Raw genomic sequence first — 25335 nt, 5'->3', positions numbered from 1 at the left:
ATGGGGAAAGACGAAAATGGCGTTGGTCACCGAGTCGTTGCCGAACGGGATAAAGGTACTATACTCGAGTAGTTATTGGAATTTGTGTAATTGATTATTGTAAGCACATAGAAAAATTATTATTTATCAGATTTGTCATGTCGTAATTATTTTTTAAGCATGGTTTTAATAATAATATTGCATATTTATGGGATTAATCTTTGCAAAGGAGGGGATTCGTTATTTTCTATAGAGAAGCTCAACAAGCATATAGCCCTCGGTTCAAGTGAATTGATAAATAAATACTAAAACTTGGATTTTATGTCCACTTGATTAAAGAATGCAACTTTAAAATTGTTTGATAATATAGAAATGTAGTGTTGTACAATGTATAAACTACAAGATTGTTAAATGACATGTACAAGAATGTTACCAATAGTTTTTGGATTTCCTCTTCAGACAATATACACGATAGATTTGCATTTAGAGGAGTTAGTCGTCATGAGTGTTAAAGAGTTGAGATCAAATTGATAGAACCTCATTATGAGAGAGAAAGAGATGAAGACATGATGAGATATATTATCCAAGAATGGAAAAATGAGGAGAGGAATTTTGTTGCTTAGAATTGGCAGGGATAGTCATTAGAAGCACATTTGGTTGGTGCGATAGGCATCAATGACAAAGTATGTGAGATATTCTCATTTGAATGTTTAAATTCGTTGTGATGTTATCATACCACATAAATATTTACATGTTACGGTCCCATTTGCCCAATATCTTCCCCCAAAAAAACCACAAGCTGCAAACTATTTTTACCCACGAAGTAGAAATCATGAAATCACATTCATAGGTTTTCTCATAAATGCATTGAATGCAATGTGTAAGTGTGAAATAAGTACAAGGTGCAATTTACAATCCTACCCCATAGTGTGATAACTAAGTTATGCTATTATAGAAGTTTCCAATAAGGTTCAAACTTTTGTTGGGCCATTGTGATTATAGGCTTAGGTTTCCACTAACCCAATGTGCTTGCATGTTGCAAGTTCTATAGCATTAAAGCACTTGACATCTTTTGTAGGGTTATTTTGATTGTAGACTTTGGCCTTCGTTAATCTAATGTGTTCACAAATTGTAAATTCTAGTATTGATTTGTTTGAGATTCATGTCAAATGACTTTGCAAATGTTCATGTAGGTTGTGAATTATAGCACTAATGTACATTTAACATTCATGTCAAGTGACTTTGTAAATGTGCATGCTCGTGGTTCAACTTTGTTGAGCTACGATACTTGTGGGAGTAACTGGTTTTGAGTGTTCATGTTAAGGGTGAGGTCCTCTGATTATGGCCCCACCTAATGCATTCAGTCTAAAATCTTGATCTACCTTATTAAAAAATATATATAGATATTTTAGCATAAAAAAAAATTGTCTTCTTTCTAAAAGCATCTTTTGCATTTACATGTGAGAAATTGAATAAAAATAAATGTAACTAGAAGATATTTCTAGATGTATTTTATATACAAGGAATATTTTTTAGTACAAGTCTCCACATCCCATCAATATATTTGTATAACACATCTCAAACATAGTAAGTAGATAGTATTGTTATATTAAATACTAGTCAAATATAGCTAAATGTAATATTAATATTATGAACTATAGAAACTTTATATTTATAATTAATTTTGGAAACATGTGTCAATTTTATGCTTAAAATGGTCATATCATGAATACACTCTTAAGTGAAGGTCTATAACAAATAAAATGAAATAATAAAGTAAATATTGGAATTATTAAAAAATTAAAGGCTCTAAGTATAATTTTAACAAAATTTATAGAGAAAACAATAAGAAGTATGCATCAAAGATTAATTATATGAAAATAAATCATATTTTTAGAATATTTTATAGATCTTGATGCATTTATGAATTTATTTTGAGTTTTATAACTACTCAATTTCAAAGAAGAGATAAGGTGAATAAAGAAGAAGACCTTCAAGTGTAAAGTATTGTACAAGTAAAGTATTTGGTTAGATATTGGTAACAATTAGTAATCTCTTGAAAGAGAAAAGCTAAATGATCTTAACAATCATAAGTATTGAAGACATTCAAGTGTAAAGTATTGTACAAGTGAAGTATTTGGTTAGATATTGGTAACAATTAGTAATCTCTTGAAAGAGAAAAGCTAAATGATATTAATAATCATAAGTATTGAAGATCTATATAGAGCTATACAAGTCTCTATAGAGGTAAACTTAATGAGGAGGGCATATAAAAATAAAATAATCCTCTATTTTAAGTTCTATTGAAGAACTTGACAAATACAATGCACTTGAAATTTTTTATTAAAAAAACTATCACTAATTTGAAGATCTCATTGTATATATAATTTTATTATGAGACTCATAATTACTCAGTTTCAAAGAAGAAATAAGGTGAATAAAGAAACTATCCTTTAATTATTTGAAGAAAATATTTGGTTCAATATTGATAACCATCAATAATCTTTTGGAAGAAAAAAGTTAAATAATATTAATAATCATAAACATTAATGATCGAGAGAGAGTATATAAATCCTTTAAAAGATGAAATTATTAAGGAGAGCATATAACAAATGATCCTTGAGTTATATTCAACAATTTGATAGATACAATACAATTAAAAATATGGTGTCCAATCCACATGTAAAGAGGCAATATAGGTTATATCAAAAAAATTGACAAATGCAATATGCTTAAAAATATAGTAAGGATTTCTATGAAATTGCATTTCATAATTATGATGTTGTTGATGGTAATGATGTACAATGTGTATGGAATCAACACATGGGTTTAGGATCTCATAAATAACAATATGATATGTGTTTAGGGTGTAATTGATAGGATAAATCATTTAGTAGTATCTCGTAATTAGAATTTGAAACTATATGTATAAACCTTTTTTCCATCACATAATTAGTACAATAATTTACATTTGAAGGAGTATTTTGTACATGAGGTATATATAAGATCAATTATAATAAGTATATTTCTTTACATGATTCAAGGAATAATTTCATTTGTGGTCATGCCTAATCAAGGTTCTAATATACATCTTATATTTCTCACTGCATTTCACATTGTGAGATCCACATGATGATTTTGTGGTCCTTTATAATGTTGATGTAAAACCAATCATAGAGTGTTCTTATTTAACTTATGTGTCAATTTAAAATATGTGAAGAAGAGGTTTTGTTTGATCAAAATTTTCAACAACAAGAATATTCACATCTAGTTGCTTCTCTTAAGATGACTAATGGGATTCGATATAGATTTTAGATTATATTATTTTACCTTATTAGTTAGTTTGAATGAAGTTTCTATCTTATGCTATATCATTTCTATAGTCTACTCTAGATCAATTCCACATATTTCAATTTCCACATTGAACTTTGTGCTTGTTTAGCATTTGTAATAATCAATGTATTTTTAGGATCATTCAGACCATTTCATAGCCTTCCCAATGCCAAGTTATATGTTGTTCTTTTGTGTTTCCTTAATGGTTCTATATAGACCAACACATCTTCCACAATTATCTCATATTTTTCTGATGTGCCAAACTTTTAGAAGCTTATTGTTCTTGTATGCTAGAGTGATATATTAGAATCCACCAATAGTTCATTGTACAATAGCTTTTTTTGATAGGTTTCTATTGATGGATAACCTTGGAAAACCTAGGTTGAATCCTGACAACTATTCTACATTCCTAGTCTCTTTACGTTCTCTCTTATCTCCACTATTTTAATCCATGAATATAGCTCTTGAAAATGTTTCGATTTTAGATCTCTCTCTAGCAAGAATTGTATTTTTAAATTTCTCATATGATTTACTAGCAATAACACAAGCATAATAAATTATTTTTAATACCTTTATATTTATCTTGGGTTTCCTTGATTATATTTTATCCTGAAGGAAATTATGTTTATGATTATTAAGGTCCTCCATTTTTTGTGTGGCCTAATCCTAATTGTTAACAATGACATTTGCACATTTAAATGACCACTAAAAAATAGACCCATACTCTCATTATAATATCAAGTTCATAATTAACTACTTATTTCTATTCTTACTCAAAGTGTCCACATTGCTGATCCTGCACGTGTGGTCACTTTTTAGTCAAACTAATAACATAATCACTAGATTTTAGATGTTTAGCATAGTCATATTCATCCTTATGGGTTTTTCATACACCCAACCTTTCTCATTTAGTCGTTTCATTATCATTCTTGATTATTCAAAAACCTTTCCATTTAGCCTTTTAACTTCCACCCTTAGTTCTTGGTATTCTTTTACTTTGCAACATTTACTTTGTAATAAGTTTTAGGTGAATTACCATTATTCTTTTTGTTACTTTTGTAGCACTGTAATTTATATCCATGTACTTGGTTTCCTTCTTGCATAGGTCCATTTAAGCATGCACCACCCCCCCCACACCCCCCCCCCCCCCCCCCGCCCCCTTCAAAATGTGTTTTTATCATCACACCTTGATTTCATGCATGTTTCTAGTATCCACATATTGAATAGGACCCTTGACCCAAATTTGGATCTTTTTTTAGTAGTTAAGGGTGACTAGGTCGGTCAAGTGTCACCCATAACCTAAGAGTTTATTGTGTATCTAAGAAAAGGCCCCAAATTTTAATTAGGTAAAAATATTTTGATTCTAGCAACATCCTCAAATCCAAGTTGTCCTCCTTTCACTTTTGAGCTTCAAAATTGCTTGGAGAGGTATATAAGCTAGATGTTACCTCCCTTACTTTAGCATCTAATCCAATCCATTCCCAATAACAAACAAACATTCAAAACTCATTCCACTCTAAGCATTCATGGAGAAATCATTAATTCAAGGCATTCATCCCACTAAACCCTTCATTATGGAAAGATTTAACAACATTCATTAAAGTATATATTTTATGATTTATTTTTAGATTTTTCATGGAGTTGTGCCATTGCATCAACACTTGTGATCTCATTTCAATAACATTTGCATCATCAAGGTTTAAGACATCTTGTTTCTCAAATATAGCATTTGTATATGTTAGTATACTTACATTTTAAGTGCATTTCAATTCAATATTATGGTTTATTCTAAAACTAGGGTTTGAATTAGGAAAACCCATTTCTACAACACTCTTCCCTATTGTTCAGTGTACAAGAAACAACTAGAAAATGTGTGAAAGGAGCGACGAATCTAGGTTTGATTGAGAGTTAAAAGTATTATTATCATTTCATGAAAAAGTGTATGGTCAAAGGAAAATAGACTCACCTAAGTGACCTCTTGGTTACCCGTAACCTCCTGCTTTAGGTTGAAATTTGGATCCTAGGTCAGTTGATATTTCTATAACCTAGATCTAGTCTTAGATTGGGTTCTTAGTCTGCAATAAGTCTATATATGAAAAAATCATTTCTCTCTCCATCTTTCCCTAAATCTTATATTTTCATATTTTGTTTGCATATTAATCTCCCATAACAACAAAGGATCAGTTCATCCACTCAACACTTGAGCCTTCTTGATCCTAGTGGGCCATCTTCCCTCCAATGTATGAGAGTATATCTAGGTGTGAGCTTCATTGTCTATCCATACATCTAAGTAAATTGCCCTCACACACTATTTTCTTTCATTACAACACCCTTGCAAATGAGATATTTGATAATAAACTAATTAATATAATATATAGATTTCTAGCAATAAAAGGATCTTTTCCACCTCATGACCTCTAACCACAACTTATGATCACCATGAGATACATCTTAGTCCACATTACTCTTCACATCAAATTTATGGCATCTAGTGAAGAGGACATCTTTCAAAACCCAGAGCATGACTCAACATAGAATTAATAATGCCACATGTACAAAATATGTGATTTTGTAGTCTTAATTTGCACCCACCATCTCCAACTTGTCAACACATAGAAGCCCTCAATTAGAAAGATGTGTGGTAGAAGTATACATGTCCCATATTTGGATATTTTTAATTTTAATTATCCTCTGATAATAAATATTATCTTTGACTTGACCCTATCACCAAAAAAACCAATAATTTTTGGTCTATTCATAGGTCCCAACTTCTATTTTTTGAATAGTGAAACTTACTAAAAATATTTTAAAATATTTCTAGAAAGTGACATGATGGTATTGTTAGTAAATAAATTTCACACCTCACAACTAAGAGCGGGGTTGGGGGTGAATCAATTATGGATAATAACAATGAAATTCAAACTTGTAAAATTGATCACCAATTAACAATATAGAAATGCAAAACAACAAGAAAGCCAACACCATAACATAATGATTTTGGTTCTTGAGGAAAACCTTGGTTAAGGAAAAAAAAACTTGATTAGGATGGTACCCACTAGATCTTGTACTCATATATAAATATCCATGTTAAAAGATCATACCCTATTAGGAGTTGATACAATGCATTTAGTACAATTGTCCTTGTTGAAGGAGTGATCCCTATTAAAAGGACTTGAAAGCTTGTCAAAAAGTTCCCAAACTTGTTAGGAGTTGATGAGAACAAAAGGCTCACTGCCCAAGTACACTACCCAAAGGATGAAAGCTAAATCCACCTTCAATAAATAAGACTCAATACCTTAGTGGTGAAGGTTAAAGCCACCTTCTAGATCTACAAATCCAATAAGTATGCATTGAATGAATGACAATACACTTGTCTTTACAGTTCCTTTGAAGTCCACTAGAAATGATAGCTTCTGCCCATATCTCTTCTCAAAGTATCTAACAATATTTTAGCTCTACTTTGTTATTCCAACACCAAAACTCGCATATATGAAAACCATTCCACACATCCCATACATTATAAATGATGGAAATTTCCTTTATACTAATTACAAATAAGAAATTAGGTCGGCCTATTAGGAATTCCCCAATACACAATTAAATAAATAGAACCACACTAAGACATAAACACCTTATTAAATAATTATACAATTAATGCATAAATTAATCCATACAATGGGAACCATAGTCAATGCTTGTAATAAATATTAACACATTACACCATCCTGTCATTTTTTGGAATAATATACCACACACTACATGTTAGCACCCCTTTTGTTATGAACCTCAACAAATCCTAACATACATGCATTGCACAGTCTTTTAATATCTTATATGCTCACAAACATTAAGTCTATCTTTCCAATAAGTTATATCCAAACTACTGCAATTGCCTCTAGCATAATTTCCTATCCACTAGCTTGCAACTAACCTTCACCAACATAATTGACACTTATTCAATACAACACATAAAGAGAAGTGACCTTAGACATAAGATCTACACTCACTCTATAATACAAAACCATTCACATATATTTAGGGCTTTCAAACATTATTTGTACTATAATAATCAGTAGCCTACAACATACAAAATTTGAGTCTAAATCGTCACTCTTCTAAATACTACATAGCATATGTTGACATCAATGACAAAACTTGTCATCATAAAACATTTTAGCCATATCAATGATCTCCCCCATGACTAATCAATGTTTTATGTGACTTAGTGTACCTTATAATATAATGTAATCACCTTGCTAAAATGGGAGCAAAATGTAATATTTGAAATTGTATAGCGTTGTAATTTTCATATTATGTGTTGGCTCATTATGTTTCTAGGCTCATTTGACTTGTTCCTACCTATGCAACCCTTGATGCTAAGTTGTGTCTAATATTTATTTTGTTTCCTTTCCTTTTTCAAAAATAAAACTCTTTTGTGGTTACCTCATGTGGCATGTCTTTTACAATTATGTTAATTTTAATGATCATAATAGATGATTTTCTTCTTTTTCAAGACATTTGATGTTGTTACTAGATGAATTATATGATATAGTATATCTCCTCATAGCTAGATTAACATCAAATTATGTTGCTAAAAGTTAGTGTAATAAATGACTAGATGTCTATGTTGAACAAAAATAATAAAAAATGTATATTCAAATAAATTATTATAAATGAAGAGATGTACAACATTTGACTAGCCAAATAAAGTGTCATTGAAATGTTTATTGAGCTCCTTAAGAATATGTGTTGTGTAGGTGTATAAAAATAGTATATTGATATACATGAACTAATTGAATAATGATATGATAGATGTAAAGAAAAGTATAATCTTATAATATAAATTAACAACATCATTCTTATTATTATATTAATCTTCAAGTATTTTGTGCTAGGGATCCTAATTCCCACCTTAAGAATATTGTGATTGTTGATGATAAGGGGAAAGAAAAAATGGAAGAGTTTGAGAAGGGATGGGAGATAGAGGAGGACGATAATGCCCCCCTCCTTTACTAAAAAAATTGAAATTCTCTCCTATTAAGAAGGGGATTGACACTCCTAAAAAGAGAAAGTATAATGATGATGATAGTATGAAAATTAAAGAGATTGATGAGGTGGTTACCCCAACCCTTGAAGTAGAAAGAATACATATTTTACCATCAAGGATGGTACTTGTAGACCTCAAAATTTTGTGGGGGAGGAGAGGATGGATACCAAAGAGGACAAGGAAGGGTTTGTTGATCCTACTCCCTTGCACATTAAGAAAAGATTGATTCTAAGAATACTAATAATAAAGCCAACAAGAGTGAACATATTGATGCAGGCTTGATCACTCCTACTGTGAAGACTAGAATTAGTAAAAAGGCTAAAATGGTGAAAGAGTCTATTATTGTTGAAGCTTGTAGTGCTAAGAAAGATGAAGCGAGTAAGGGAAAAGTTCTAGTGTTTGCTGATTTTGAGAGCTCTATAGATCATGATGTTCCTATCTTTTCATTTGAGTCTGAGGATTTTGAGCCATTACTCTAAAAGAAAGGCACTCATAGGGCTTCCTCTTTTGAACTTTAGTATAATGATTTTGAGGACAAATGTGAGGTACCCTTGGGGATTTCACAAACTGCTATAGCCACCTCACTACACTCCCTCAAGGTAATAAGATATGACTTCCACGAAATCAAAAGCCTTAACTTGAAGTATCTTTCTCTCTCAACTAAGTTTGAGGAAATACAACAAAAGGAGGGATTTGGATGCAAGAGGCTCGACAATCCACTATTCTTGATCTCTCCTCTTATGCCTTATGGGTTTTTGATGGAAAGAAGTTGATTATGGATTATATGGAAGAATCAGGGAAGGCTAGCGAGATCTATGAGGAAACTTGATGGAAAACATGAGTTAGTGGGTTGATAAGACAAGAGATTTTCTCAAAATGATCATGGAGTACAATCTCAAAATCATGAAGTCGTTTGTAAAGAATATGAGAGTCTTATTAGAAAAGTTGTAGCTCCCTTACTAGGATAAGGTGATTCAACCTTGCGTGGGATAAAGAGATGGTTGTTTATGAAGTGAAAGACCTAGGTAAAAGAACTAGAGGTAGTTTAAAGGAGAAAGTTGTTTGATTGCCTCAAGAGATTTAGTAGCTAAAGATTGTGGCTTAGGGAATGAGCCAAATGGAAGAAAATTTTGTCATGACCCAAAAAACCTTAGTTAACCTTATTCCTGTTCTATTTTTTGTGAATCATGTTTTATTGGCTTTGTGCAAGATTTTTGTTTGGATGGTTTGGTGCTGATTTTTTCTTGGTCTATCCATTGTTATGAATGTTGTCATGTTTTCCTACTTCATATTAGGGTGCTCTAATGCTTAATCTTTCATAATTTCTTTGTAAAGGGTTTCGAGTCCCTTTAAAACCTATTTTTGTAGTAGTAAAAAATAATGTCATTCTTCAAAAATTTTGGTAATTAAAAAAGAAAAAGAAAAATAAGAAAGTATCACTTTGTTTCTTTGCATTTGGTTGTGTTTCATTCATTTTATCATAGATTATTCACCCTAAGTCTACTTTCCCTACTATTTTAAGGTACCACAAAGAAAGTTCTTGATCCAAATGACGAAGCTAATTTCCTCGCCGCTCCAGTCGGTTTAGTCAACCTCCCTACTCCTGCATGACCATAAGCATATAACCAAGAGCAGGGAGGGATATCCTCTTCTTTATTATAGTGCCTTAGGTTATCAAAGGTACTACTCTTATTTCCCCCCAGCACAGAAGAGATCACATACCAATTGAGGCCTGGGTCTTTCATAATCTATTAGCTCTAAGGTGTAATAGACTCATATAACACTCTATGTCTCATTGAAAATATATTTCTTAATCGAGTAGCTTTACCTTTGACAAATGAGAGTGAAAATATGATTCATGTATTATTATATGAAAGTTCATTATGTAGTCCTATATACATGATGGGGTCTACACCAAATTAAATACTACATAAGTTATGAGAGTTCTAATCAGATATAGCTGATTTGAAAAAGAAAAAAAATTGACACTTTCTGAAGAAGGTCTTCAAGTACCTTGAAATATATCTAAATATTTAATGTATTGTCAATAATGTCCCAATGTTTAACTTACTACCACTAATGTCTAAATTTGATCAAAATATCAGATATATAGAAATTCATGATTTTTGATTCAATAGGAGAAACAAATGGCAATAGACCTACCTATAGATATGTATTCACCCTTAATATAAGATTAACCTAGAAAACACAAATCATTTAATAAAACCTCCAAAAATTATTTAGTGTTTTGACTAGGGAAAGCCCTTCCATTATGTATTACCACCAACAACAATTATTAGTAAAACTAGCCTTATATCAACATAATCTGAATCATACTTTTGGCATGGAAAAGGAAATGTATAATATATCGATCTAAACACATTTTTTGATAGCAAAGCGAAATGTTCAACGTGTTCCAATATGATCACATTATTTGAATGGAAAAGGAAATGTTCAATGTGTTCCAATCTAGTCATGTTGTTCTAATGGAAAATAAAATGTACAACATAATTTCTTTGAATGGAAAAATAAATGTTTACACAATCAAATGAAAAGGGAGAGTGATAGTCTCACGAATTGTGAAAATTTGATAGTATTAAAAAAAAAAGATTCCAAAACAACCATTTAAACAATTATAACATGCAAACAAGGCTATTATTATAATCTAAATTATTCATAAGTGGGGCTCAATATCAATGTTTATCTTTAACAAAAAAACAAAAGAAAAGAAAATTTATATTTCACATATGAACACAAAGTATCATAAGAAAGGAACAAGATTTTTGTATCCACAAACTCTTTATAGGGATGCATTATTATTCTCAAGTTTTTGGTTCAAATATTGTAATATAATTTTAGTATCCTTTTTCCAATAAAAGAGAAAAGAAATAAAGGTTTATACTTTTCCTTGTTAATTCATTTTCTCTTACAGATCTATCATAAATACCATTTAACCAACATTATGTGTAAATAAAAAGATATTAGAATCAGATCAAATAGGTGGTGTAGTTGGCAAAGGGTCTCATTTGTAGGACAATGAGATTTCTCCTACAAGGAATATAAGAGCTAGTCCTATATTACTATAAGTCATCTACAATGTAATGATCCATTCCCAACATCACCTCCAAGGAGATAAGCCGGTTGTACGGTGTGTTTTGTGCACTATAGGAAGGTCGTATAGTAATGTGGGAGCAAATTAAACACAATAGAAAAGATCATACATAAGTTATGAAGCAATTTCGTATGGTGGCGGAGAAATTTCATATGGTAGTGGAGCATGGTTGTATGGTAGTGTAGCAAGGTCATACAGTAGTGGAGGAGGTGGTCGTATGGTAGTTGTGAAGGGGGCCTATACGGTGATTAGAGAATGTTGTATGGTATCAAGACACAAAGAGGATGATGGAGGGATGTCCATACGGTAAAGATGGAAGGGTGTATGAAGTTGAGATATCCAAAGGTGGATAGGTACAGTGGGGAAGAGTGATGAAACACATATTAATGGAAGTTGAATACATAGTACCAAACACACAGACGAAATCCAATACAAGCAATTGCACTTCAATGGAGAATATACATTTGCTAATAATAATATTGTTCAGATTTTCTATATTTGAGCCAAGAAATACACAAATGGAATAGGGTGAGGCTTGAATCCCACCAAAACTAGAGAAAACCATATAGGAAAGATCTTTCAATTCCAAAATGGTGAACAATATTAAAATCCAATAGGAATTCATAGTACAAAGAAATAATCTAAATCACATACCAACTACTACCAACATGTCATGCTTAAATACCCTTCGGAGGAACTTCTTGAGGATTTACAAAGATAGCTGACGACCACACCTATGGAAACAATAAAATAACATTGGGCCTAAGATATACTAAATCAATTAGAACCACAAATACACATATTATTAACTTGGGTCACATCTTAATTAATTAAAGTAACTAATTAAAAGTCCTTTTATTATATTATTTGAATTCTAGGGCCAATTAATTAATTTAATTTAATTATTACATTAAAATTTGGGGACATGACAAATCCATGCTGTCAAAAGATTGCTTGCCCTTAAGCAATCCATCATAAGACAAAATGACAATAGCTCTAGGGTCCCAAATCAAATGTGTAGGTGAGATGACATCAATCCTCCACAACACCACATTGCCATCAAACTTTCGTTGCACTACTCTGATATGAATATTGGTGTGTCCTGAGTCACCATGATCCTAAACTTACAATTTGCCTATGTATGAAAGATCCCTAATTGATGCCCTTGCTGATCTGCTGTAGTTTTTAAATTAATAAACTATATTTTCCTGTGATTTCTTTGATGGTCTTTGAGAATAGACAGAAGTTGCAGAAGGTTTTGTTTTTGTTTTGTGTTTTTTGATAGTTTTCACAATAGTAATAAATAATGAACAATAAACATGAGAGGAGACTGAAAATAAATAAGAACATAGAGCCAAATCAGAATTTCTATAAATCGTACCAGGAAGATTTCTAATTTATAAAGCCAAATAATAAATCCAATGCAGTTCCAAGGAGCTTACATCCAACAATGATGCCAAACTGCTGCAAATGACAACCGTAAGACTGCAAGGAATCACGTCCCAGCTGAAAGAATCAATCTGTAATGCTGAAACCATAAATCTGCAACCTGAATCCACAATAAAGAATGGTGTACTTTATCCCTGATAGAAACGCACACTATCTAAAGAATCCAATGCCAATAACTGCTGAGGGCTACGTCCCAGCCAATCCAAAATTTGGGGTTTGCGTCCTAGATGAAGAATTGCTCTCTCAGAGCCAATTCACAAAAACAAGTTTTTCAATATGCAAAAGATAATAAAAAATTAGGTCTCCATCTCCTTATATCCCCTTCCAATTGTAAATTGAACCCTAAAGGGAAATTACACTTTGCCCTTTAAATAAAATATAATAAAATAACATTTTCCCAATTAAAGTAATCCATGCTAAGGAAAAACATTACTTTATTAAAATTCCATACCTGAAGGCACCAAAAATTCTATAGATAGTAAAAATCATGTATAATAATTCGAGACCTTTCCAACGAGCTATAACACATAGGTGTACCTGATTAACTGAAGCCAAAATCTCCTTATTACTCCAAAATGGTTATATTATTAACCTTATTTTAATTTATTTAATCACCAACTTAGGAAATATTTAAATATATTAAAATATTTCCCAAATGGTTCCAAAATGCCCAAAATGACCAATCAAACATGAATCTAACCTTGTCACTTGTCTGTGACTGATGCCGGACAAGATGGGTTGACTGGCAGTCCATCCCTAAAATCTAAGGGTGCTCTTAAAAAGTAGGAGAGAGCCCCAATCAACCAAAATTGAGTCCCAATGACTCCTCTACTGTGTGCACCTCTGAGAGAACTATCACTAAACTAGGAGTTCCTCCTAAAAAATAGGATATGCACTCTAAGTCTCCAAAATGTTCGCCGAGGTCTCCAAATGCCTCCTAGACCACTCCTAGTCAATCTCTACAAATTAGGAATCCCTCCTAAATTGTAGGAAATTGTTGTCTACTGCTCCAAACTACTTGGGAAGCTCATGCATGACTCTCAAAGCCCCTGGGTTGGTTCCCTCTATGGTTTGTTGGCCTATGAGAACTAAATAATAGACCAACCTTGCTAGAAATGTTGTCACTAAGGAAGGGCATAAATTGGGGACATGACAGTCCTCCCTTCCCAAAGATTGCTTGTCCTCAAGCAATGTCAATCCAACTTCACAAACATTAGGAAAGTCCATACCATAACCAAGAATGATCCCAGGGTCCCAAGCCATCTTGGAAGGTTTGTAATTCCATCTTCTAGAAACACTATCCTGCACTGCACTACTCTGATGTAAACATATGTATACCAAAAGTGAAGCAACTCAATATGAATCCACTGAAGAAATGCCCAACACATGTTGATACCAAGATCCCAAATCTTTGCACTGACACATCCCTCCGGCATGCTGATACTCATTATGTTGTTGTTGTGAAACTGTACCTCATCCAACCAACTAAGAACTTCACTCCAAATGAAGCCACAATTACTACCAGCAACCAATGCTCTTAGGAATTCACAAATGAGCCAATCATCGGCAAGGAAAGTTTGTTGAATACTTTTCCAACTCTTCCAAACAGCTGCTGCAACTTTACCTATATTTCCACAAATTAGTGTGCCTTCATTAAAGGTTGTTAAGTAAATGTTTTGTTTAACCATGTAACCAACGAAGTCCCTTATATTCTGATCTTGAAAGCCCAATGCAATATTTAAAAAGTCTGAATCTTCAATCAAAAGGTACATCGCTGCCCTATCATATAGACGAGGTGATAAACCCATTGATGATTGAGAGATGTTTCTAATTCTCAACAAAGACAGGCTCTTTGTGGCTGGTCCACTAGGTATGCAACTTAATATGTCATCAACTCTTGGTAGGGAAGTATCAACTTCACACTTGAACACCCCAACTTGAATGTAACCAACCCAAGGTTCAAAGTTTGACTCATGAGATGAAAGAGAATTGTTGTTCAAAGTCAGAAAATTAGAAGTATGTTCATACCTTTCCACAATGTTTTTGTGGTCTTCTCTTGCCTCTCCTTCTAAGGTAGGTGACTCCTTTAAAGGTGTTGGTCCATGGGGTGTGTTCAAACGAATATAACATGTCCCATTCATTGCCTCAGCTGCCAAAATCTGATCCATACCTCTATCTCCATAACTGATATGTTTTCCATTACTAACAAACTCCAAGGTGTAGTATGCCAAACAAACCAAACATTACCAAAATGCAATATCTTCTTAGTAAGCAGCCTCTTAGTCTCCCTAATCATCTCTTTAAGAAAAGATGCTTCATATGATCTTAACAATTGTCCTTCCATTGTAGATGATGCATGACTAACCAAATCAGAATCAATAATATTCCATTCCACACAAATGAAAATAACACTTGTGGTTGGTCCATCAAGTGTGAAACTAATATCATAATTGTTTGGAGCCTTTAAGGGGCTCTTTAAAAGAGGAATGTCATAAACTTCATGTTGCAAACTAGACCAAACTGAATTTTCTAAATCATAACTCTTTCCTCTTCACACATCTCAACATGCTCTTCTTGTGGACTTACCTCAAGAAGCTCTTCCCTTGTATGCTCAACATCCTCACTTTCTTCCTTTGGAAGAAATAAGGATCTAATGTATGACTCTCTTTGTCTTCTTGCATTATCAAGCTGATTGCATCTTTCCTTGACCTCTTGTAAGTGTTGTCTTGCTTGGGCAACAAGCATCTTGGCCTTCTTAGCTCTATGTGACCATCCATTGCACGTCTCTTGAGCCTTTTTCACATCTTCCAAGGTGGGGTAAACACAATCAAAACCTTTGTAGTTTGAATCCACAATATAAATCTCATGTGCAACACAATTAACCTGAGTACCATCATAGGAAGACTCAACAACCTCATTACCTTCATGTGAAATGGATGATACCACATGACTAAAGCTACTATTGCAAAAATTAGAATAGGGATCAAACCTTGGAGACATGCTTTCAACATCCCTAATGGACGGATCCATGATTGTAATCTCTTCCATTTTATGATCAACTTGATGAATCAATGGTGTGCTATGTGTCTCCTCCTGATCTAGAGTTATTTCTTCTTTAGGAATCCCACATGATGACTAACTTTTGTTTTTCATAGGCTGCAACTCAAATGATAACACATCTTCATGCCTTTCTTCTGCATACTTTGCAAGTAACTGATCCATTATGGTGTTTTTATCATGAACATGGATAGGTTGACACAAATCTTCTTTCTCACATGAAAACATATCATCAACTATGGCATGGTATTCCTTTTTTGCAAGCTTAACCTTATGACAAATTTTTGGATGCATGCCAATGTAATCTTTGAAATGAAAGTTCCCCCTATCATATTGAGGAAGAGTATTATACTCCTCAAGTATGCTAATTACTTCCGTTTTCTTGTCTAGTGGCAATGGATCCTTTCTAGAAGAAGATTATGATCCACTAGCATGTCCAAATTTCCTTGACATAGAATCATTGAACTGCTGCAATTGAAGCTTGAATTTTTGTTGTGACTGTTCCCATTCTTTCCACAGGGTTATATCTCTTAACAATTTTTCCATAATGAACTACCATGCTGACCAACTGAAACTAACATGCCAGAGCAAAAATCGACCCTATACTGCTAATATGAATTATCAAAACTTTTGATCCAGTACCCAGATGCCAAAATGAATTATCGAAATTTTTTAGCCAGTACCTAGATGCCAAAATGAATTATCAAAATTTTTTAGCCAGTACCCAGATGCTGAAATGAATTATCAAAACCTTTTATCCAATACCCAGATGCCAAAATGAATTATCAAAACTTTTAAGCCAATACCCAGATGCTAAAATGAATTATCATAACTTTTTATCCAATACCCAGATGCCAAAATGAATTATCAAAACTTTTAAGCCAGTACCCAGATGCTAAAATGAATTATCAAAACCTTTTATCCAATACCCAGATGCCAAAATTTGTTGTGACAATTTCTCACAACCCTACAGGCTGGCAGGATGTAGGCTCTAATACCACTGAAAGATCCCTAATAGATGCCCTTGCTGATATGTTGTAGTTTTTAAACTAATAAACTATATTTTCCTGTGATTTCTTTGATGGTCTTTGAGAATAGACAGAAGTTGCAGAAGGTTTTGTTTTTGTTTTTTGTTTTTTGATAGTTTTCACAATAGTAATAAATAATGAACAATAAACATGAGAGGAGACTGAAAATAAATAAGAGCACAGAGCCAAATCAGAATTGCTATAAATCGTACCAGGCAGATTTTTAATTTATAAAGCCAAATAATAAATCCAATGCAGTTCCAAGGAGCTTACATCCAACAATGATGCCAAATTGCTACAAATGGCGGCCCTAAGACTGCAAAGAATCACGTCCCAGTTGAAAGAATCAATCTGTAACGCTGAAACCATAAATCTGCAACCTGAATCCACAATAAAGAATGGCGTACTCTATCCCTGATAGCAATGCACACTGTCTGAAGAATCCAATGCCAATAACTACTGAGGGCTACGTCCCAGCCAATCTAGAACTTGGGGTTTGCGTCCCAGATGAAGAATTGCTCTCTCAAAGCCAATTCACAAAAGCAAGTTTTTCAATATGCAAAAGATAATAAGAAATTAGGTCTCCATCTCCTTATATCCCCTTCCAATTGTAAATTGAACCCTAAAGGGAAATTACACTTTTCCCTTTAAATAAAATATAATAAAATAACATTTTCCCAATTAAAGTCATCCATGCTATAGGAAAAACATTACTTTATTAAAATTCCATAGCTGAAGGCACCAAAAAGTCTACAAATAGTAAAAATCATGTATAATAATTCAAGACCTTTCCAACGAGCTATAACACATAGGTGTACCTGATCAACTGAAGCCAAAATCTCCTTATTACTCCAAAATGGTTATATTATAAACCTTATTTTAATTTATTTAATCACCAACTTAGGAAATATTTAAATATATTAAAATATTTCCCAAATGGTCCCAAAAGGCCCAAAATAACCAATCAAACATGAATCTAACCTTGTCACCTGTCTGTGACTGATGCCGGACAAGATGGGTCAACTGACAGTCCATCCCTAAAATCTAGGGATGCTCCTAAAATGTAGGAGAGAGCCCCAATCAACCAAAATTGAGTTCCAATGATTCCTCTACTGCATGCACCTTTGAGAGAACTATCACTAAACTGAGAGTTCCTCCTAAAAAATAGGATATGCACTCTAAGTCTCCAAAATGTTCGCTGAGGTCTCCAAATGCCTCCTAGACCACTCCTAGTCAATCTCTACAAATTAGGAATCCCTCCTAAATTGTAGGGAATTGTTGTCTACTGCTCCAAACTACTTGGGAAGCTCATGCATGACTCTCAAAGCCCCTGGGTTGGTTCCCTCTATGGTTTGCTGGCCTATGTGAACCAAATAATAGACCAACCTTGCTAGAAATGTTGTCATTAAGAAAGGGCAAAAATTGGGGACATGACAGTGTACTCCATCATGATTGCCACCTGGGAGTAGACTTCATAATCAACCTACTGTAAAGATTGCTCCTACAAATATTTCTCAACCAAATCCACATCACTAGGAGGATGAACAACTACAAATAGAGCTTTCTTATTCAAATGGTTGTTGGTAGAACCTAAATTTCCATCAAGTTGATCGTTGGACGTTGGTTCAATGATATTTGTGCAAGCACCTTCTTCCATAATCATTTCCTTCATCTTGGTATCAAGTACCAAGTAGACTGTGTTTTTGTGGTAAATGATTTCACCAACCACCTTGTATCTGTCATCCTATACTTGACCATCCAATAGTTGGCACACAAAAGTATTCTTGGAGTATTCAACTAACATATGTGCCCTCTAATCAACTAGAAATTGAGCCATAGTGTAATCCAAGTCAAAGCTCTCCATTCTCCCAAAAGACTAGCAGAATCATCGGCTCTGATACCACTATAATGATTCATTCCCAATGTCACTTCCAAGGAGATAAGCTAGTCATAAAGTGTGTCATGTGCACTTTAGGAAGGTCATATAGTAATGTGGGAGTAGATTAAACACAACATAAAAGGTTGTATGGAAGTTATGGAGCAATGTTGTACGATGGTGGAGCAATGACGTACATTATTGGAGTAGGGTTGTATAGTAGTATAGCAGGGTTATATGATAGTGGAGGAGGTGGTCATACAATAGTTGTGGAGGGGGGTTGTACGATGATTAGGGAATGTCGTACGGTAGCAAGACACAAAGAGGATGATGGAAGGACATCTGCACAGTGAGGATGGAATGGTGTACAGAGTTGAGATATCTGAAGGTGGACAGGTACGGTGGGGAAGAGTGACAAAACACATACTAATGGAAGTTGAATATGCAACACCAAACCCACAGACAAAATCTAATATAAGCAATTGCACTTCAATGGAGAATATATATTTGCTAATAATAAAATTGTTTAGATTTGTTAGATTTGAGCCAAGAAATACATAGACGAAATAGGTGAGGGTTGAATAGCACCAAAATTAGAGAAAACCAAACATAGAAGATCTTTCACTTCTGAAATGGGGAACAATACTGAACTCCAACAGGAATTCACATTACAAAGAAGTAATCTAAATCACATACAAACTATTACCAACATGTGCTTAAATACCCTTCGGAGGAACTTCCTAATGGTTTACAACGATAGCTGACGACCACACCTACAGGAATAAAAAAATAAAAAAATGGGTCTAAGATATACTAAATCAATTAGAACCACAAATACACATATTATTAACTTGGGCCCCATCTTAATTAATTAAAGTAACTAATTAAAGGTCCTTTTATTATATTATTTAAATTTTAGGACCAATTAATTAATTAATTAAATTAAAATATTACATTAAAATTTGGGGACATGACATACAAACCAAAAACTAGATAGTCAGGTACAATAGACTCTAAAAATACATTTCCTATCATTTTCTATGTAGATTCGGGTTCGATTCTCTTTGCTCGAACTTACTCTATTGTTTTCATTTGGGTAGAGATTAATCTCATCCTGGAAGTGACTTAGGCTAGATTTCAATAAAAAAAAGTATACGTGATCAAATTCAAAGGATGATTTAACCACCATCAAATCCATGCAAATAAAAGAATAGTCCTATCCTTCTATAAGTCATCTATAGACCCAAAAGTACGAGATAGTCTTATATTACTATGTCATCTATAGATCTAAAGATAGATAGTCTTGTCATGTAGCCTATAAAAGGACCTTTCCTTTTGATAAATAGGAGATATTTTCAAAAGTAAGTCAAATTGTGATATTGCTATCTATTCAAATGTGTAGTTTTTGAATAACACTCATTGACCATGTTTCATGAATAGTAGTTCACATAAACCTATCTCTCATGGAAATTAATAATACACTTAACACTAATTAAATCTAAATGACCTCGCAAAAAAACACCAAAACTAATGTAAATTTAAGTTGAACTCTCTTTTCCCAAACTTTTCATTCGCAAGAAATAAATTTCACGATGTTAAGACTTTCTAATAAGGTCTACATGGTCACACCTTGAAATCCCCAAAAAAATGAGTACACAACACGTTGAGGCCAACTTGGCAAATAAAAAAGAACAATCCAACATGAATATGTTCGATTTTCCTAACTTTGTAATTTAAAAAACATCTCAAGTAGTTAGATGAAGTAATGTAAGTTTCCCTTGGGACAAATATTCCCCATTTATCATAATAATAATAACAACATGGGGTTCTAATGTAAAACCACACTTTGATTGGTTTGGGAAACACCGCCGCCTTCAACGAGGGAAAAATACTCGATTAAAGAAGAAATTAAAGAAAACGAGGTTGGTAAACAATGCCGAATCTGCAGACATCCGAGGCGGAAGATTTTTGTCCTTTGTTTATTTAATATAATAAAATAATAATAAAATGATTTTTGTCCTTGTTAGGCGTGGGGCCCGCCTCTGTTGACCTTGCTGGCGATTTCACACGTGAATAAGGACACCAGTCGCTTTCACCCGCTTTGACCTCACCTCATTCACGCGGACTTGCGCTTTCCATCCATCATTCATTCATTTATTATTATTATTATTATTGGATTCCTATCTCCATTCACCCCCTTCTCTTACACTGATTGCACCCGGGGCCCCACCGCACAACAGATTCCTTTTACTTTATTCATTTGGGGCTTTTCCTCTTTCCTTCTTTGTAATTAGGGTTATGAAGGGAAGTGTACCACTAGTGGTTATGGTCTATTTATGGATTTGTTTTTTACGTAGTTCACGGGAGTACAGGCGGGGCACGATCCTGGCTTCATCTCTTTTCATTGTTGGAGTCACCCACTCAACAAGACTTGATTCTCGGTGGGCTCTTTAAGAACCTTTCAACTTCACTGCTAGACCAAGGGCTCATTGACATTTATGGAATATTGGATTTTGTATTTTGGTTATTTATGCATGCAACTTAATTATTTGAAGTCATTGTTCTAGCTTTTGAGTAGTGACAGTGCATGTTGTAGGATATGTCATGCACATAAAGTTATTAGGAGATAAATATATAGCAATCCAATTTTTTTTTGAAAAAAATATGATATCAAGTCATATAACACAGATGGATTAATAGCTCACATTTCAAAGATTCAAAATACAACCATTTGATCTAATTGTTTCACTGAATATGACAATGTACATGATTGTCATGAAATCTGATGAATGAAGTGTATGAACAATATGCTTGAAAGTAGAATAACTATGGATAGGGACGAGAAGAAAAATGTGCACATTGAAATATTGAATTTGAAACTTGAAGAACTCTTGATGTTGTCTCACAATTCTCCTTCATGAAGTTGCAAAAGTTGATATTTGATTTGTGGCTACTTCTAGATTAAATTGCGTATAAGATTTTAATATCAACATTTTGGATCACACTCCATGATTTTCTTTCTCTTCTCCCTTTTCATCCTAATGATGCATTGCGAAGTGTGATCCAACTTCAAAGCATTGATGCTAAAATCTTATTACAATTTAATCTAAAAATGACTACATCTTGTTATTGTAGATTGTGCAAATATCTTATTACTAATTGATATTTGCTCTCATCCAGATATCCACTATCTCTGCCACTATATCTTTAATCATGAGTATATGAAAATGAGTTAGAACATGGTTTCAGAATATCTTGTCATATAAAATATCTATTCTCTAATTTAATACATTGTATAGCATCTACTTTCCATATATATACAAAATACATTGTCTCATAGATCTCCTGTCATATCTTAATAAAGAATACCAGAAATAGCTTATATGATCCTACTTTTTCATGGCTCAAATAGTCCCCAAAAAAACATATGCCATGCAAAGTCATAAATGTTTCAAACTTGATAGGTATTGTTGTTGAAAACTTTACCCTAGATGGGAATGATGAGGTTCCCATTTGATTGATTGTGTTGGATATTGGGAGTGTAAAAAGAGCAGGGGGAAGAGACACTGAAGTGCATCATGACGGCAGATTAGGGAACACTAGGACTATGACTACAAGTACCCAACTCCTCCTTGGGATTGTAGGAGTAGGCCTCCATCTATTATGAATGAAATGTTGAGGTGGTCCTTTTTTTCATCCGAACTTTATTGTCACACATAAAATATGAGTGAATGGAGCCGTTGAAATATCTATCTCTATGAGTCACTCCTAACTTTCTTGCGAAAAAATTGGCATTCCATGTAAATATATTTTAATGTTTATTTTGTTTAGTCAAAAGTTTGTTATAGATTTAGTCAAAATATTATAACATTTGTAAAGAGAAAACTGACTGCCTAGGAATGCGTTGTGAAGGAGAGAAACGTAATCATACTTCATGAGGAAAATTGAACGTTAGGTTGTTAAAGTTGTACGAATATAAGTTGATTGAACAAATCAGGAGACAAACGCTTTTGCACACAAAACGAGACGCCTAAACGTGGTCGGCAAACGTGGTCAAGGAAGAATACTCTTTTTGCCATTAAAGAAATAATTTATATGAATGTGGGACACACAAGGGCGACACCTATGCAGTCGAATAAATGCACCTGATTTGACTATTTATTGAATTTATTAATTACGCCGAGAGGCGTTCTATACAATGGCAGCACAAATGCCCAGCACGAGAATATGCCAAGATTCCTGTCAATAAAAAAGAATTGGGAGCAGTTACAAACTTTCAAATTAAATATTAAAAAAGAATTTTCGAAATAATAGCTGGCCGAAATAATAGGAAGCCAAATGGAGGCCGAAATAATAGGCCCGAAAAAGTAGGGCCCGAAAAAGTAGGACCCGAAAAAATAGGGCCCGAAAAAATAGGGGCGAAATAATTTCAATATGATTTTTTTTTTTGTTAAATATAATTTTGCATGCACATTTATGCTTTTTTTTTGCGGGGAGTGGGGGAATTTGAAACAAATTCGTGGAATGTGAAGAGACGTCTGTTGGGGGATATGAGGAGCCTCTCAGAAGTTATAAAACCAAGGCTCCTCATTTCATTTTCATTTTATGTTTTTGCAGGAAGGAAGAGGTGGAGGTTATTGGAGGATTAGATTGGAGTTTTTGAATAGGAGTAAATTGAAGTTTTGGAGTAACATTTTTGCAGGTGAGATTTCTATTTTTTATTTACATTTTCATTTAGATTTAGATGTAGATGTAAATTGAAATTCAAAATTAGTTATAATATTCTACTTTGATTTAGATTTCAATTTTAATTAATTTCAATTTGGTTGGCTCTCCTCCACAACAAACAGTGTATTGTGTATTTAATGGGTGCATTGGAATGCAGATTATCAGCCTAATGGCCAATCTCCAGTTTCCTCCACAAGCAAACCAATCTCTGGAAAGATCCCTCTTCCGAATCGAAAGGATGTGGCAGATTTCTTTCCTCCCCGGCCTCTGAAAACAGAGGAAATTCCCAATATAGTTGCTGATTTTCGAAATGCTGCCAGGAATGCAATAGATGCAGGCATGTTTTTTTATTCTGATCTATCTTGGTTTGAAGAAGAGAATGTTCCTTTTGTTGACATAATTAGTCCTTTTACGAATAGGGTTTGATGGTGTTGAGATCCATGGGGCGCATGGGTACCTTGTGGACCAGTTCATGAAGGATAGCGTGAATGATCGAACAGATGGCTATGGCGAAACATTGAAGAATCGTTGCAGATTTGCACTTGAAGTTGTGGAAGCAGTGGTGGAGGAAATCGGAGCAGAGCATGTGGGAATTCGGCTTTCTCCATTTTCGGATCATGCAGAAGCGTATGACTCAAATCCAGAGGCACTGGGACTTCACATGGCAGAGGCTCTGAATAAATATAAGATATTGTACGCTCATTTCTTTGAGCCCAAGATTGATAATTCGCAGACGACAATAGCGAGTGAAAAGAGCCTGATTCCCATAAGAACAGCATTCAAGGGAACATTTTTGGCTACAGGGGGTTATGATCGGGATGATGGTAACGAAGCTATTTCCAGTGGCAAGGCAGATTTGATTGCTTATGGCCGACTATTCTTGCTAACTGATATTTCTATTGTATATTCTCATGCCCAGCACGGGAAGTTTTAATCTATATAGTTTATTTTGTGCGTTTAGTGCACAAAATAAAGAATGCATATGCAATCAATTTTTTTATCAATCTTTATGATAGCTTTTTTTTTAAAATAGAAAATAAAAAATAGAAAATAGAAATTATTCTTTCATGTATGTAGAAAAAAATTAGAAAGATTTTATGTATGTAAAAAATTAAAAGAATTCTATATACATCTAGATTTTTTGAAAAGAATTCTATTTACATCTAGATATTTTGATTGAAATAACCATAATGTAAAAACAAAATATAAAATAGAAATGTTAATATATGTATGTAGAAAAAATTAGAAAGATTGCATGCATCTAAAAAAATTCTATTTACATCTAGATTTTTTTAGAATGGAAAAAAATGGATAATAGAAATATCAGTTGCATGTTTGTAGAAATAAATTAGAAAAACATGTATCTAGAAATTAAAAAGATTCTATATGTGTCTAATTTTTAGATTTTACTTTATTCTAAACTAATTATTGATGGAAATATATTTTAAAAATATTTATGTAGTTTAAAGTTTAGATTTTAATTAATTTGTATGCAAATAAGAAAAAGAATAAATATTTTATATATATGTAGATTAATTTCTATTTTTAAAATTTACAAGTAAATGAGTACTTTATTCATTTAAAGTAAACAAGTTTTTAAGTAATATATTTTTATTTTAGAAATATATTAATCATAATGTTCATTTATTATTACTTATTTAATATACTTACTCTCAAATCTAAGACAATAGAAATGATATTTTATTAACTTTGAAATAGGGAAGTG

At 33.2% G+C, this 25335-nt stretch overlaps 1 pseudogene; it reads left to right on the top strand.

Annotated features, from left to right (window-relative positions):
• LOC149537751 (putative 12-oxophytodienoate reductase 11 pseudogene) lies at positions 1-24543 on the top strand (annotated as a pseudogene).
• The last annotated feature ends 792 nt before the right edge of the window (positions 24544-25335 follow it).

The sequence above is a fragment of the Cupressus sempervirens genome, chromosome 9 (genome assembly GCF_028749045.1).
Source record: "Cupressus sempervirens isolate cs-2001-9-10 chromosome 9, ASM2874904v1, whole genome shotgun sequence".
Classification (NCBI taxonomy): Eukaryota; Viridiplantae; Streptophyta; class Pinopsida; order Cupressales; family Cupressaceae; genus Cupressus; species Cupressus sempervirens.
Note: the sequence above shows the minus strand (reverse complement) of the source record. Positions and strands in the feature narration are given on the sequence as shown.